Below are 15,522 nucleotides of genomic sequence, written 5' to 3'. Positions count from 1 at the left end.
ATGTCGTGCCCGCTACAATTCTCATGGCGGGCGGGACAGGAAAATTCTACCCAAAATCTCACAATGTCCATTTGAGAATTTGAATCCAGTTTAAAAAGAATCTTGAAATAAAAAACTGGTAGGAAACCAAGTCTCCTTACTTGATATGGCAAATATATAACACCAGCCCAGACCTTGTAGGGATGAACTGTAAGAGCTGACCTTGACAGTTAAGCCTGAGGAAGAATAATAATTTGAAAACTGGTTTATATATGATTGATTCATTAAAACAATCAGTTTGGCTGGTGAAAAAGCCATTAATCCATGTTGTTTTTCCAAAATGTTCATTGTATTTCAATAGTACCATTTTGTCATTAGTTTCAATGACAATTACAATTAATCCAAGCAATTCTACACAACAAGAAACTGAATAAAAGACTGTGGAAAACCTTACAATTAGATTTACAAAAGATATCTGACAAAGTTGCACAAAAAGTGAAACAGAGGATCTAAGGTAAATCTTCTGAATGGATAAGGCATCGAATTTGAGGAATTATGTCAGATAAGAGGGAAGCACGGAATTGGGTGCTGCCAGAAATTTTATTGGAACCATTATGGTTTATAATTCACGTCAGTGACGTGGGGCTGAATTTTGTGGGTGATGCTTAATTTGAACCGTGACGCTTTGGAATAACTAAAGATGCAACCGGAAGAGACAGAGGTACTAGGTCGGCACAGTTCTCAATATATCCAGCCTGGTGGCAGGACCATGGCAGCCTGTTCCAGCAGCTTTGTTTGCTTATTGCTGGTGAGTTATGGATGTCAGTGAGGCCTCCAGAGGCAAGAGGCTGAGTGTGCTTAGGTCTCTCGCTGAGATCCCGAGAGGTGACTTGGCAGTGAGATTTAAGTGAGTGGGTAGGGGTGAGAGGGGAAAGGGGGGAATGGTTGTGGGGAGGGAGGGTTGGTATTGGTGATGGAGTGAGTTCGTAGCTGGCAGCAGCCAGTGGATTTAATGTGGTGAATTAAATAAGTTTTTAAAAAGTTAAAGCTTATCTTTTGTGTAGCATAGATTTGCAGGTTAGGTGAATTGACCATGTAAATGTATGGGGCTACAGGTTAGGGCAAGAGAGTAGGCTTTAGGTAGAATGCTCCCGCAGAGAGTCGGTGCAGACTCAATGGGCCAAATGGTCTCTTTCTGCATTGTAGGGACTCTATGGATTCTTCAGGTTCTTGACTGCCAGGTCAGCATGTAACTGGTCTGCTCACTCTGAGTGTTGTGTCTAATTGGGCTGTTCACTCTGGGTGCTGTGTGTAAATGGGATGTTCACAGTGGGTGTTGTGATTCTTGTGTAACTGTGCTGTGCACAGTGCGTGCTGTGTGTAAGGGGCTGTTCACAGTGGGTGCTGAGGGGTGATGTGTGAAACTGGGCTGTTCATAGTGGGTGCTGTGTGTAACTGCTGTGCACAGTGGGTACTATGTGTAACTGGGCTGTGCACAGTGGATGCTGTGTGTAAATGGGCTGTTGACCCTGGGTGCTGTGTGTAACTGGGCTGTTCACTCTGGGTGCTGTGTGTAACTGGGCTGTGCACAAGAGGGAGCTGTGTGTAACTGGGCTGTGCACAGTAGGTGTGGCGTATAACTGGGCTGTGCACAAGAGGGAGCTGTGTGTAACTGGGCTGTGCACAGAATATGCTGTGTGTAACTGGGATGTGCACAGAGGGTGCTGTGTGTAACTGGGCTGTTCACAGTGGGTGCTGTGTGTAACTGGGATGTGCACAGAGGGTGCTGTGTGTAACTGGGCTGTTCACAGTGGGTGCTGTGTGTAACTGGGCTGTTCACAGGGGGTGTTGTGCGTAACTGGGCAGTTCACAGGGGGTGTTGTGTGTAACTGGGCTGTTCACAGTGGGTGTTGTGTGTAACTGGGCTGTGCACAGAATGTGCTGTGTGTAACTGGGATGTGCACAGAGGGTGCTGTGTGTAACTGGGCTGTTCACAGTGGGTGCTGTGTGTAACTAGGCTGTTCACAGGGGGTGTTGTGCGTAACTGGGCTGTTCACAGGGGGTGTTGTGTGTAACTGGGCTGTTCACAGTGGGTGTTGTGTGTAACTGGGCTGTTCACAGTGGGTACTGTGTGTAACTGGGCTGTTCACAGTGGGTGCTGTGTGTAACTGGGCTGTTCACAGTGGGTGCTGTGTGTAACTGGGCTGTTCACAGTCAGTGCTGTGTGTAACTGGGCTGTTCACAGGGGGTGTTGTGTGTAACTGGGCTGTTCACAGGGGGTGTTATGTGTAACTGGGCTGTTCACAGTGGGTGCTGTGTGTAACTGGGCTGTTCACAGTCAGTGCTGTGTGTAACTGGGCTGTTCACAGGGGGTGCTGTGTGTAACTGGGCTGTTCACAGGGGGTGCTGTGTGTAACTGGGCTGTTCACAGGGGGTGTTGTGTGTAACTGGGCTGTTCACAGTCAGTGCTGTGTGTAACTGGGCTGTTCACAGTGGGTGCTGTGTGTAACTGGGCTGTTCACAGTCAGTGCTGTGTGTAACTGGGCTGTTCACAGTCAGTGCTGTGTGTAACTGGGCTGTTCACAGTGGGTGCTGTGTGTAACTGGGCTGTTCACAGTCAGTGCTGTGTGTAACTGGGCTGTTCACAGTGGGTGCTGTGTGTAACTGGGCTGTTCACAGGGGGTGTTGTGTGTAACTGGGCTGTTCACAGGGGGTGCTGTGTGTAACTGGGCTGTTCACAGGGGGTGCTTTGTGTAACTGGGCTGTTCACAGTCAGTGCTGTGTGTAACTGGGCTGTTCACAGGGGGTGTTGTGTGTAACTGGGCTGTTCACAGTGGGTGCTGTGTGTAACTGGGCTGTTCACAGGGGGTGCTGTGTGTAACTGGGCTGTTCACAGTCAGTGCTGTGTGTAACTGGGCTGTTCACAGTGGGTGCTGTGTGTAACTGGGCTGTTCACAGTCAGTGCTGTGTGTAACTGGGCTGTTCACAGGGGGTGCTGTGTGTAACTGGGCTGTTCACAGGGGGTGTTGTGTGTAACTGGGCTGTTCACAGTGGGTGCTGTGTGTAACTGGGCTGTTCACAGGGGGTGCTGTGTGTAACTGGGCTGTTCACAGGGGGTGCTGTGTGTAACTGGGCTGTTCACAGGGGGTGTTGTGTGTAACTGGGCTGTTCACAGGGGGTGCTGTGTGTAACTGGGCTGTTCACAGGGGGTGCTTTGTGTAACTGGGCTGTTCACAGTGGGTGCTGTGTGTAACTGGGCTGTTCACAGGGGGTGTTGTGTGTAACTGGGCTGTTCACAGTGGGTGCTGTGTGTAACTGGGCTGTTCACAGTGGGTGCTGTGTGTAACTGGGCTGTTCACAGTGGGTGCTGTGTGTAACTGGGCTGTTCACAGTGGGTGCTGTGTGTAACTGGGCTGTTCACAGTGGGTGTTGTGTGTAACTGGGCTGTTCACAGGGGGTGCTGTGTGTAACTGGGCTGTTCACAGGGGGTGCTTTGTGTAACTGGGCTGTTCACAGTGGGTGCTGTGTGTAACTGGGCTGTTCACAGGGGGTGTTGTGTGTAACTGGGCTGTTCACAGTGGGTGCTGTGCGTAACTGGGCTGTTCACAGGGGGTGCTTTGTGTAACTGGGCTGTTCACAGTGGGTGCTGTGTGTAACTGGGCTGTTCACAGTGGGTGCTGTGTGTAACTGGGCTGTTCACAGTCAGTGCTGTGTGTAACTGGGCTGTTCACAGTGGGTGTTGTGTGTAACTGGGCTGTTCACAGTCAGTGCTGTGTGTAACTGGGCTGTTCACAGTGGGTGCTGTGTGTAACTGGGCTGTTCACAGGGGGTGTTGTGTGTAACTGGGCTTTTCACAGTGGGTGCTGTGTGTAACTGGGCTGTTCACAGTCAGTGCTGTGTGTAACTGGGCTGTTCACAGTGGGTGTTGTGTGTAACTGGGCTTTTCACAGGGGGTGCTGTGTGTAACTGGGCTGTTCACAGGGGGCGCTGTGTGTAACTGGGCTGTTCACAGTCAGTGCTGTGTGTAACTGGGCTGTTCACAGTCAGTGCTGTGTGTAACTGGGCTGTTCACAGGGGGTGTTGTGTGTAACTGGGCTGTTCACAGGGGGTGTTGTGTGTAACTGGGCTGTTCACAGTGGGTGTTGTGTGTAACTGGGCTGTTCACAGGGGGTGCTGTGTGTAACTGGGCTGTTCACAGTCAGTGCTGTGTGTAACTGGGCTGTTCACAGTGGGTGCTGTGTGTAACTGGGCTGTTCACAGTGGGTGCTGTGTGTAACCGGGCTGTTCACAGTGGCTGTTGTGTGTAACTGGGCTGTTCACAGGGGGTGTTGTGTGTAACTGGGCTGTTCACAGTGGCTGTTGTGTGTAACTGGGCTGTTCACAGGGGGTGTTGTGTGTAACTGGGCTGTTCACAGTGGCTGTTGTGTGTAACTGGGCTGTTCACAGGGGGTGTTGTGTGTAACTGGGCTGTTCACAGTGGCTGTTGTGTGTAACTGGGCTGTTCACAGGGGGTGTTGTGTGTAACTGGGCTGTTCACAGTGGGTGCTGTGTGTAACTGGGATGTTCACAGTCAGTGCTGTGTGTAACTGGGCTGTTCACAGTCAGTGCTGTGTGTAACTGGCCTGTTCACAGTGGGTGCTGTGTGTAACTGGGCTGTTCACAGTGGGTGCTGTGTGTAACTGGGCTGTTCACAGTCAGTGCTGTGTGTAACTGGGCTGTTCACAGTCAGTGCTGTGTGTAACTGGGCTGTTCACAGTGGGTGCTGTGTGTAACTGGGCTGTTCACAGTCAGTGCTGTGTGTAACTGAGCTGTTCACAGTCAGTGCTGTGTGTAACTGGCCTGTTCACAGTGGGTGCTGTGTGTAACTGGGCTGTTCACAGTGGGTGCTGTGTGTAACTGGGCTGTTCACAGTGGGTGCTGTGTGTAACTGGGCTGTTCACAGGGGGTGCTGTGTGTAACTGGGCTGTTCACAGTCAGTGCTGTGTGTAACTGGGCGGTTCACAGTCAGTGCTGTGTGTAACTGGGCTGTTCACAGTGGGTGTTGTGTGTAACTGGGCTGTTCACAGTCAGTGCTGTGTGTAACTGGGCTGTTCACAGTCAGTGCTGTGTGTAACTGGGCTGTTCACAGTCAGTGCTGTGTGTAACTGGGCTGTTCACAGTGGGTGTTGTGTGTAACTGGGCTGTTCACAGTCAGTGCTGTGTGTAAGTGGGCTGTTCACAGTGGGTGCTGTGTGTAACTGGGCTGTTCACAGTCAGTGCTGTGTGTAACTGGGCTGTTCACAGTCAGTGCTGTGTGTAACTGGGCTGTTCACAGTCAGTGCTGTGTGTAACTGGGCTGTTCACAGTCAGTGCTGTGTGTAACTGGGCTGTTCACAGTCAGTGCTGTGTGTAACTGGGCTGTTCACAGTGGGTGCTGTGTGTAACTGGGCTGTTCACAGTCAGTGCTGTGTGTAACTGGGCTGTTCACAGTCAGTGCTGTGTGTAACTGGGCTGTTCACAGTGGGTGCTGTGTGTAACTGTGCTGTTCACAGTGGGTGCTGTGTGTAACTGGGCTGTTCACAGGGGGTGCTGTGTGTAACTGGGCTGTTCACAGTCAGTGCTGTGTGTAACTGGGCTGTTCACAGTGGGTGCTGTGTGTAACTGGGCTGTTCACAGTGGGTGCTGTGTGTAACTGGGCTGTTCATAGTCAGTGCTGTGTGTAACTGGGCTGTTCACAGGGGGTGTTGTGTGTAACTGGGCTGTTCACAGTGGGTGTTGTGTGTAACTGGGCTGTTCACAGGGGGTGCTGTGTGTAACTGGGCTGTTCACAGTCAGTGCTGTGTGTAACTGGGCTGTTCACAGTGGGTGCTGTGTGTAACTGGGCTGTTCACAGTCAGTGCTGTGTGTAACCGGGCTGTTCACAGTGGGTGTTGTGTGTAACTGGGCTGTTCACAGGGGGTGTTGTGTGTAACTGGGCTGTTCACAGTGGCTGTTGTGTGTAACTGGGCTGTTCACAGGGGGTGTTGTGTGTAACTGGGCTGTTCACAGTGGCTGTTGTGTGTAACTGGGCTGTTCACAGGGGGTGTTGTGTGTAACTGGGCTGTTCACAGGGGGTGCTGTGTGTAACTGGGCTGTTCACAGTCAGTGCTGTGTGTAACTGGGCTGTTCACAGTCAGTGCTGTGTGTAACTGGCCTGTTCACAGTGGGTGCTGTGTGTAACTGGGCTGTTCACAGTGGGTGTTGTGTGTAACTGGGCTGTTCACAGTCAGTGCTGTGTGTAACTGGGCTGTTCACAGTCAGTGCTGTGTGTAACTGGGCTGTTCACAGTGGGTGCTGTGTGTAACTGGGCTGTTCACAGGGGGTGTTGTGTGTAACTGGGCTGTTCACAGGGGGTGTTATGTGTAACTGGGCTGTTCACAGTGGGTGCTGTGTGTAACTGGGCTGTTCACAGTCAGTGCTGTGTGTAACTGGGCTGTTCACAGTGGGTGCTGTGTGTAACTGGGCTGTTCACAGGGGGTGCTGTGTGTAACTGGGCTGTTCACAGTGGGTGCTGTGTGTAACTGGGCTGTTCACAGGGGGTGCTGTGTGTAACTGGGCTGTTCACAGTCAGTGCTGTGTGTAACTGGGCTGTTCACAGTGGGTGCTGTGTGTAACTGGGCTGTTCACAGTGGGTGTTGTGTGTAACTGGGCTGTTCACAGTCAGTGCTGTGTGTAACTGGGCTGTTCACAGGGGGTGCTGTGTGTAACTGGGCTGTTCACAGTCAGTGCTGTGTGTAACTGGGCTGTTCACAGTCAGTGCTGTGTGTAACTGGGCTGTTCACAGGGGGTGTTGTGTGTAACTGGGCTGTTCACAGTCAGTGCTGTGTGTAACTGGGCTGTTCATAGTCAGTGCTGTGTGTAACTGGGCTGTTCACAGTCAGTGCTGTGTGTAACTGGGCTGTTCACAGGGGGTGCTGTGTGTAACTGGGCTGTTCACAGTCAGTGCTGTGTGTAACTGGGCTGTTCACAGTCAGTGCTGTGTGTAACTGGGTTGTTCACAGTCAGTGCTGTGTGTAACTGGGCTGTTCACAGGGGGTGCTGTGTGTAACTGGGCTGTTCACAGTGGGTGCTGTGTGTAACTGGGCTGTTCACAGTCAGTGCTGTGTGTAACTGGGCTGTTCACAGTCAGTGCTGTGTGTAACTGGGCTGTTCACAGTCAGTGCTGTGTGTAACTGGGCTGTTCACAGTGGGTGCTGTGTGTAACTGTGCTGTTCACAGTGGGTGCTGTGTGTAACTGGGCTGTTCACAGTGGGTGCTGTGTGTAACTGGGCTGTTCACAGGGGGTGCTGTGTGTAACTGGGCTGTTCACAGTCATTGCTGTGTGTAACTGGGCTGTTCACAGTGGGTGCTGTGTGTAACTGGGCTGTTCACAGTGGGTGCTGTGTGTAACTGGGCTGTTCACAGTCAGTGCTGTGTGTAACTGGGCTGTTCACAGGGGGTGCTGTGTGTAACTGGGCTGTTCACAGTGGGTGCTGTGTGTAACTGGGCTGTTCACAGGGGGTGCTTTGTGTAACTGGGCTGTTCACAGTCAGTGCTGTGTGTAACTGGGCTGTTCACAGTCAGTGCTGTGTGTAACTGGGCTATTCACAGTGGGTATTGTGTGTAACTGGGCTGTTCACAGTGGGTGCTGTGTGTAACTGGGCTGTTCACAGTCAGTGCTGTGTGTAACTGGGCTGTTCACAGTCAGTGCTGTGTGTAACTGGCCTGTTCACAGTGGGTGCTGTGTGTAACTGGGCTGTTCACAGTGGGTGTTGTGTGTAACTGGGCTGTTCACAGTCAGTGCTGTGTGTAACTGGGCTGTTCACAGTCAGTGCTGTGTGTAACTGGGCTGTTCACAGTGGGTGCTGTGTGTAACTGGGCTGTTCACAGGGGGTGTTGTGTGTAACTGGGCTGTTCACAGGGGGTGTTATGTGTAACTGGGCTGTTCACAGTGGGTGCTGTGTGTAACTGGGCTGTTCACAGTCAGTGCTGTGTGTAACTGGGCTGTTCACAGTCAGTGCTGTGTGTAACTGGGCTGTTCACAGGGGGTGCTGTGTGTAACTGGGCTGTTCACAGTCAGTGCTGTGTGTAACTGGGCTGTTCACAGTCAGTGCTGTGTGTAACTGGGCTGTTCACAGTGGGTGCTGTGTGTAACTGGGCTGTTCACAGTGGGTGTTGTGTGTAACTGGGCTGTTCACAGTCAGTGCTGTGTGTAACTGGGCTGTTCACAGGGGGTGCTGTGTGTAACTGGGCTGTTCACAGTCAGTGCTGTGTGTAACTGGGCTGTTCACAGTGGGTGCTGTGTGTAACTGGGCTGTTCACAGGGGGTGTTGTGTGTAACTGGGCTGTTCACAGTCAGTGCTGTGTGTAACTGGGCTGTTCATAGTCAGTGCTGTGTGTAACTGGGCTGTTCACAGTCAGTGCTGTGTGTAACTGGGCTGTTCACAGGGGGTGCTGTGTGTAACTGGGCTGTTCACAGTCAGTGCTGTGTGTAACTGGGCTGTTCACAGTCAGTGCTGTGTGTAACTGGGCTGTTCACAGTCAGTGCTGTGTGTAACTGGGCTGTTCACAGTCAGTGCTGTGTGTAACTGGGCTGTTCACAGGGGGTGCTGTGTGTAACTGGGCTGTTCACAGGGGGTGCTGTGTGTAACTGGGCTGTTCACAGTCAGTGCTGTGTGTAACTGGGCTGTTCACAGTCAGTGCTGTGTGTAACTGGGCTGTTCACAGTCAGTGCTGTGTGTAACTGGGCTGTTCACAGTGGGTGCTGTGTGTAACTGTGCTGTTCACAGTGGGTGCTGTGTGTAACTGGGCTGTTCACAGTGGGTGCTGTGTGTAACTGGGCTGTTCACAGGGGGTGCTGTGTGTAACTGGGCTGTTCACAGTCATTGCTGTGTGTAACTGGGCTGTTCACAGTGGGTGCTGTGTGTAACTGGGCTGTTCACAGTGGGTGCTGTGTGTAACTGGGCTGTTCACAGTCAGTGCTGTGTGTAACTGGGCTGTTCACAGGGGGTGCTGTGTGTAACTGGGCTGTTCACAGTGGGTGCTGTGTGTAACTGGGCTGTTCACAGGGGGTGCTTTGTGTAACTGGGCTGTTCACAGTCAGTGCTGTGTGTAACTGGGCTGTTCACAGTCAGTGCTGTGTGTAACTGGGCTATTCACAGTGGGTATTGTGTGTAACTGGGCTGTTCACAGGGGGTGCTGTGTGTAACTGGGCTGTTCACAGTCAGTGCTGTGTGTAACTGGGCTATTCACAGGGGGTGCTGTGTGTAACTGGGCTGTTCACAGTCAGTGCTGTGTGTAACTGGGCTATTTACTGTAGGTGCCTAGCTGGGCTTCTCATGGTGGATGTTGTGGGTAACTAGGCTGCTTACAATGAGTGTTGTGGATGCATTGACCAATTGACAATGTATTAAGGGCCAAAGGGCATCCAGCCATCACTAAAGATTTCCAAAAATGCACTGTATGAGGAGCTTTTGTGTAAGTAAACCTGGCTGTGCTTAAGCTTCTTTCGACCTCAATGGGGTTGTGATGTCAAATTGCTGGGATGGCTGCTTAGGCCTCTAGATTCTCCTATGAGGGAACGCCTCAGCTATAAGACTGAACAGGGAATGCGAGTAGCATGGACAAAGCATAAGGGCATGACAGTGCTTTCTGGCTGTGAGTGGGAGTGCCATAGTTGGTCATTCTGCATTAAATACTTGGACATATCTGCCCACAGGGAGGTATGGACAGATATCTGTCCATATAGATATCTGTATATCTATATACAGTTCAATGCTGCATTCTTGATAGTGGTATTCTGATTGAGGAGGAGAAGGGCCCTGCACCACATAATGCAGCTTTGAGAGACCTCCTCCGACTCCTATTTTCTATGTTTCTATCAGAGCTGACTTGACGTGTATGGTTAAACCTCGTGTTGTCAGACTTCTTGACATGTATGGTCCAGGGGAGCCCAAAGAAGAAGGAGAGGCTATAGGGATAGATGGATTCATAAGAACATAAGAAATAGGAGCAGGAGTAGGCCATCTAGCCCTTCGAGCCTGCCCCGCCATTCAATAAGATCATGGCTGATCTGTCGTGTCTCAGTTTCACATTCCCGCCCTCTCCCCATAACCCTTAATCCCCTCACTTATCAAAAACCCATCAACCCGCGTCTTAAAAATATTTAGCGAGGCAGCCTCCACCACTTCAACGGGCAGAGAATTCCAGAGATTCACCACCCTTTGAGTGAAGAAGTTCCTCCTCAACTCCGTTCTAAACCGTCCCCCCTTTATCTTGAGGCTGTGCCCCCTAGTCCTACTGTCCTTTCTGAGCGGGAAGAGTCTCTCCACCTCTATCCTATCCATCCCATTCATCATCTTATACGTCTCAATGAGATCTCCCCTCATTCTAACGAGTACAAGCCTAATTTATTCAGCCTCTCCTCATAGCTCAACCCCCTCAACTCCGGCATCAGCCTAGTAAACCTCCTCTGCACTCCCTCCAAGGCCAAAATATCCTTGCGTAAGTACGGCGCCCAAAACTGCACACAGTACTCCAGCTGCGGCCTCACCAATGCCCTATACAGCTGCAGCAAGACCTCCCTACTTTTATATTCAATCCTCCTCGCTATGAAGGCCAGCATCCCATTCGCCTTCCTGACCACCTGCTGCACCTGCAGGCTGGGTTTTTGCGACTCATGCACAAGGACCCCGAGGTCCCTCTGCACCGTCGCCTGCTGCAGTTTTTCTCCACGTAAGTAATAGTCCTTCCTACCATTATTCCTACCAAAGTGGACCACCTCGCACTTGCCAACATTAAATTCCATTTGCCAGTTCCTGGCCCATTCGCCCAGCCTATCTAGATCCTTCTGCAGACTCTCCACACCCTCCGCGCAATTTGCCTTTCCACCAATCTTGGTGTCATCAGCAAATTTCGACACCCTACACTTGGTTCCCTCCTCCGGATCATCTATATAAATGGTAAATAGCTGAGGCCCCAGCACCGACCCCTGGGGCACTCCACTAGTCACCATCCGCCAATCTGAATAGCACCCATTGACCCCCACTCTCTGCCTCCTATTTGACAACCAGTCCTCTATCCACGCTAACACCCTACCCCCAATGTTAGGGGGATTAGCAGGGTAAATGTATGAGATTATGGGAATAGGGCCTGGGTGGGATTATGGTTGGTGCAGACTCGATGGGATGAAAGGCCACTTTCTGTACTGTAGGGATTCTATGATTCTATGATTGAAATGCCGGCAATGGCAATCTCCAACACCAAAGATTCCAACCATCTTCTCTTGACATTCAATAGTGCTACCATTGCTGAGTCCCCACTATCAACATCCTGGGAGTTACCATTGACCAGGAACTCAACTGGGCCAGCCATATTAATGAAAGCAAAATACTGTGGATGCTGAAATAAAAACAGAAAATGCTGGAAAATCTCAGGACTGGCAGCATCTATGGATTGAGAAAATGGGGAACAATCTTACCAGAATTTGGCAGAGTGTTGGTTCCGGTTAGAAAAAAGCATGTTTCACTCTAGAGAAACAGGTCAGTTTTCTCCCCAGATTTTGCCACACTCGGTGAGTTTTATGCTGTCATGCAGGGGGTTAGAGCCTCAACACACCTGCAAAGCCCAGCTGCACTGAGAGCGGAATGCCATGTTTATAGGCCACCTGATCAGAACACGAGTGACCCTCTCCCCCTGCACCATCGATCAGAGACAGCACTTATACCCCCACCTCCCTGGTGAGAGTTGGAAAACAACCTGTTCCACTATCTTGATCAGAGTCAACACCTCTTTCTCGCCACCCCTTCCCTGCCCAACAGTCAGTGCCAGCAACCCCTCCCTTACCCCCAAACATCAGACCCCTTCCACCCACCACCCCCCCCCCCACCCCCCAGCCCCTCCAACCACATAGTCAATGCCAGCACACCTTCACTCGAACTTGGGCATGGTGACAACCTGACAGTGCCAACATGGCAGTGCCAACCTGTGCCAAGGGGCAATGCCAGGGCAGAGTACTACCTGGCTATGTCCCTCCCCCTTGGGGGCTATATTCACCTTTATATCATTATTTGCATGTTCCCCTCCGTCCCAACTTCAAACCGTTCACTGTTCCTCTACAGTTGCTGGGTCAAACTCCTGGAATTCCCTTCCTAACAGTACTCTGGGTGTACGCACATCATGTGAACAGCAACTGTTCAAGAAGACAGTTCACATCCACCTTCTTGAGTGAAATAACAATGGGTAATAAACATTGGCTTAGCCAGTGATTTTCCATGAAATAATAAAAAGGAATCTTTCTGAATGGATACATTAGGTGATCTCTAATCACTTGTGATATCTCCAACTTGTTGCAAACCCAATAGTAAGGCAGCCCATGCTGTAATTGATGGTCTAAACTGTCTGAGGCTTAAGACCAGGTTATTTCTCTATACAGGGAGAGTGACAGTGGGATAGAAAAAATTTATAATTGCAAACTATAAATTTCAATCAAACTGTTTTGTCATTCTTTAAACAAGTTAAGGTTTTAATTATTGTTGGTTTGAGACGAATAATTTGGAATTGCAATGCTTTCTATTCAACATAATTCATACTGCAATTAAACTCCTGAGCGCACTAATGAACTGCAGCAAAATTGTCAACATCATTAAAAAGTATTGGAAAGGTAACCCTTAAACAATGTAATTATACTTCCTTTGCATTTGTTGTGTCAATTAAAATACTTTATAGGCTGAAACATTTTCAGAAAGTAAAAAATAAACTGAAAATGACATCAAATACAAATTCATATTGTCTAAAACCACTCTTCAATGTACATTAAAAATTTAAAATGAAAGCAGGTTACATTGCTGGTGACTCTTCCAATAAAAGACAATTTTATAGCGTGTGAGCCTACTTTGAAGCTATTTAACTTTTCAAAATAATAAGACACAAGTATGCATCAAAGAGCAAATCTATTATTAATTTTGTTAATAATACAAAGAGTACAGGAGAGGCTTAATATGGAAACTTATACCTGTGTTCTTAAGCATATGGTCATCTTCCATATCTGCAATAATGATACACAAAGTTAAACCTCAATCGCTACTCTGATTCCATAATTGCTGCCTTATCTTCTGACTAACCATTAGATATAAAATGAGGGAAAACTTTATTGACCTAAACATCAGCAAGGGTGAAGTCATTCTATTTGGCTTCTGTCAGAAGACAACCATATTAGATTCAGTGGTGAGTAATGAGCAAGAACTAATTCACAAGATAATGGTGCTTGAATATTTCTCTGATACTGATCATGATATGATCAGGAGCAGTATAATGTTTGAAAGGTAAACTGTGAAACAGCTACGAAGAAGCACGAGTTAGATTAGAGGTATCATGGCAGAAGTTTAGCGAGAGATGCCCAGAAAGAATTTAATGTGAAAGAGAATGAGTTTATATTCCTGAGGAGCAGTAGGTCTACACTATATAAAAGAGGCCATGGATGACTTAAGAGTCATGTGACTGCAAAAACCGAAAAAAGAAATTGCATACAGCAATGGAGGGGGGGAAAGCACTGATATTGGTGAAAGGGAAAGATATTAAGAATCGCAAGTGCAACAGAAGGGAAAGTAAGAACTATAAAGTCTGCATGAAAAGAAATTTACAATGGATATCAAAATAAACACAATACCTTTTTGCCATCACATTTGGAGGGGAAGGTAGCCAGTCGCAATGTGGGCTGGTTGAACAGCAGGATTGAGATATTAAACCAAGGCCCCAGCTGCCTGCTCAGACACATGTAAAAGGTCCCATGGCCCTATTTCAAAGACAGGATAATACTAATCGACTGCAGCAGGATAACAGACTGAGAAGGCAAGTGGCAGATAGAATTTGATTAAGAGAAGTGTGAGCTGGAGTGTGAGAGAGGCAATATATTTAATGGCACAGTTCTAAAGAGTGCACAGTGACAGAGGGACCAGAGTTATATGTGTGTGTGTATAAATCTTTGAAAGTAGAAGTATATATTGAGTGGTTAGCAAGGTGTACACAACCTTTCACTTCATAAGTAGAGGCACTGAGTATAAAGTTATAAAGTTCTAGATAGACCTGTTCTGGTCACCACATGAAGGATGTGAGGGTCCCTGAGGGGGAGGGGGAGTGGGGAAGTGGTTGGGGGGGTGTGGAGGGGGGAAAAGGGGGGGGGAGAGGAGGGTGGAAGAGGAGGGGGAAGTGGAGGGGGAGGGATGAGTGGAGGAAGGGATGGGGAGTGGTGGGGAGAGTGAAATGGAGGAGGGAACAGAGAGTGGAGGGTGAGGGGTAGGAGGGGTGGGGTGGAAGGGTGATGTGGAAGGGAGATTGGAGGGAGGATGGGGAAGAGGGAGTAGAGGGGGGATGGGGAAGGGGGAGTAGAGGGGGGACGGGGAAGAGGGAGTAGAGGGGGGATGGGGAAGGGGGAGTAGAGGGGGGATGGGGAAGGGGGAGTAGAGGGGGGATGGGGAAGGGGGAGTGGAGGGGGGATGGGGATTGGGAAGGGGGAGTGGAGGGAGAATGGGGATGGGGAAGGGGGAGTGGAAGTGGGAAGGGGAGGGGGAAGAGGGAGCGGGGAGCGGGAAGGGGGGAGGGGAGAGGAGGGAGGCAGACAATGGGAGGGGGAAGGGGAGGGGGCATGGAGTAGAGCATGGAGGTAAGGAGGAGGGGAGGGAGGAAGAGAAGGAGAGGGGAGTGGAATAGAGAATGCAGGGAAGGGAGGAGTGGAGGGGAGAAGAAAAGGGGAGGGAGGAGTAGAGGGGAGAAGAAAAGGAGAGGGAGAATGGAAGGGACAAGGGAGTGGAGGGAGGAGGGGGAGTGGAGGGGGGAATGGGGGTGACGAAGTGGGAGGGAGAGTGGAGGTGGGAAGGAAAAGGGGTGGAGAGGAGATTTACCAGAAATGTTCCAGGGATGAGCGTTTTTAATGCACAACATTATGGTGGAGAAGATAGGGTTGTTCTCCGCTGAATGAAGCAGATTGAGGGGAAATGTGATAGAGGTGCACAAGATTCTGGCAGGTTTGGATATAGTAGACAAGAAAAAACTATTTCTGTCAGATTTTGGACAAGGGGGAAATATGAGGAAGAACCTTTTTACACAGTAATCGGTAATGATATGGCATTCACTGTTCACCAGTGTGGTGGAAACAGAGACAATGAATGATTTCAAAATGAAACAGGATGGATGCTTGATGGAGAACTTGCAGGGCTCTGAGGATAGAGCAATGGAATATTCCTAATTGCTCCACAGAGAGATTGGATGGATTCGATGGATTGAATGACCTCCTTCTAAATGATTTAATGGGGCGGATTTTTGTCTTTGAGGTGGGAAGCTCAAGTCAGGAAATCTCTCAGTTGGCAGGCCTGTTTCTATATCATTGGCCCCCACATGCATTATTTTCACTCTGGACAGGCAGAAAGGGGAGTCAGGCCCACTGACCCTGGAAGCAGTTTCAATCTTTCAATCCTGGGAATGTCCACAGTTGATGGGGAGTTTTGAAACATAATCACTGCTGTAATGTAGGATTAATTTTGGCAGAGTGAT

This window comes from Carcharhinus amblyrhynchos, chromosome 2 (assembly GCF_965287045.1).
Source record: "Carcharhinus amblyrhynchos chromosome 2, sCarAmb.v2.hapA, whole genome shotgun sequence".
Taxonomy (NCBI): Eukaryota; Metazoa; Chordata; class Chondrichthyes; order Carcharhiniformes; family Carcharhinidae; genus Carcharhinus; species Carcharhinus amblyrhynchos.
The sequence above is the reverse complement of the archived record's forward strand: the minus strand, read 5'-3'. Positions refer to the sequence as shown.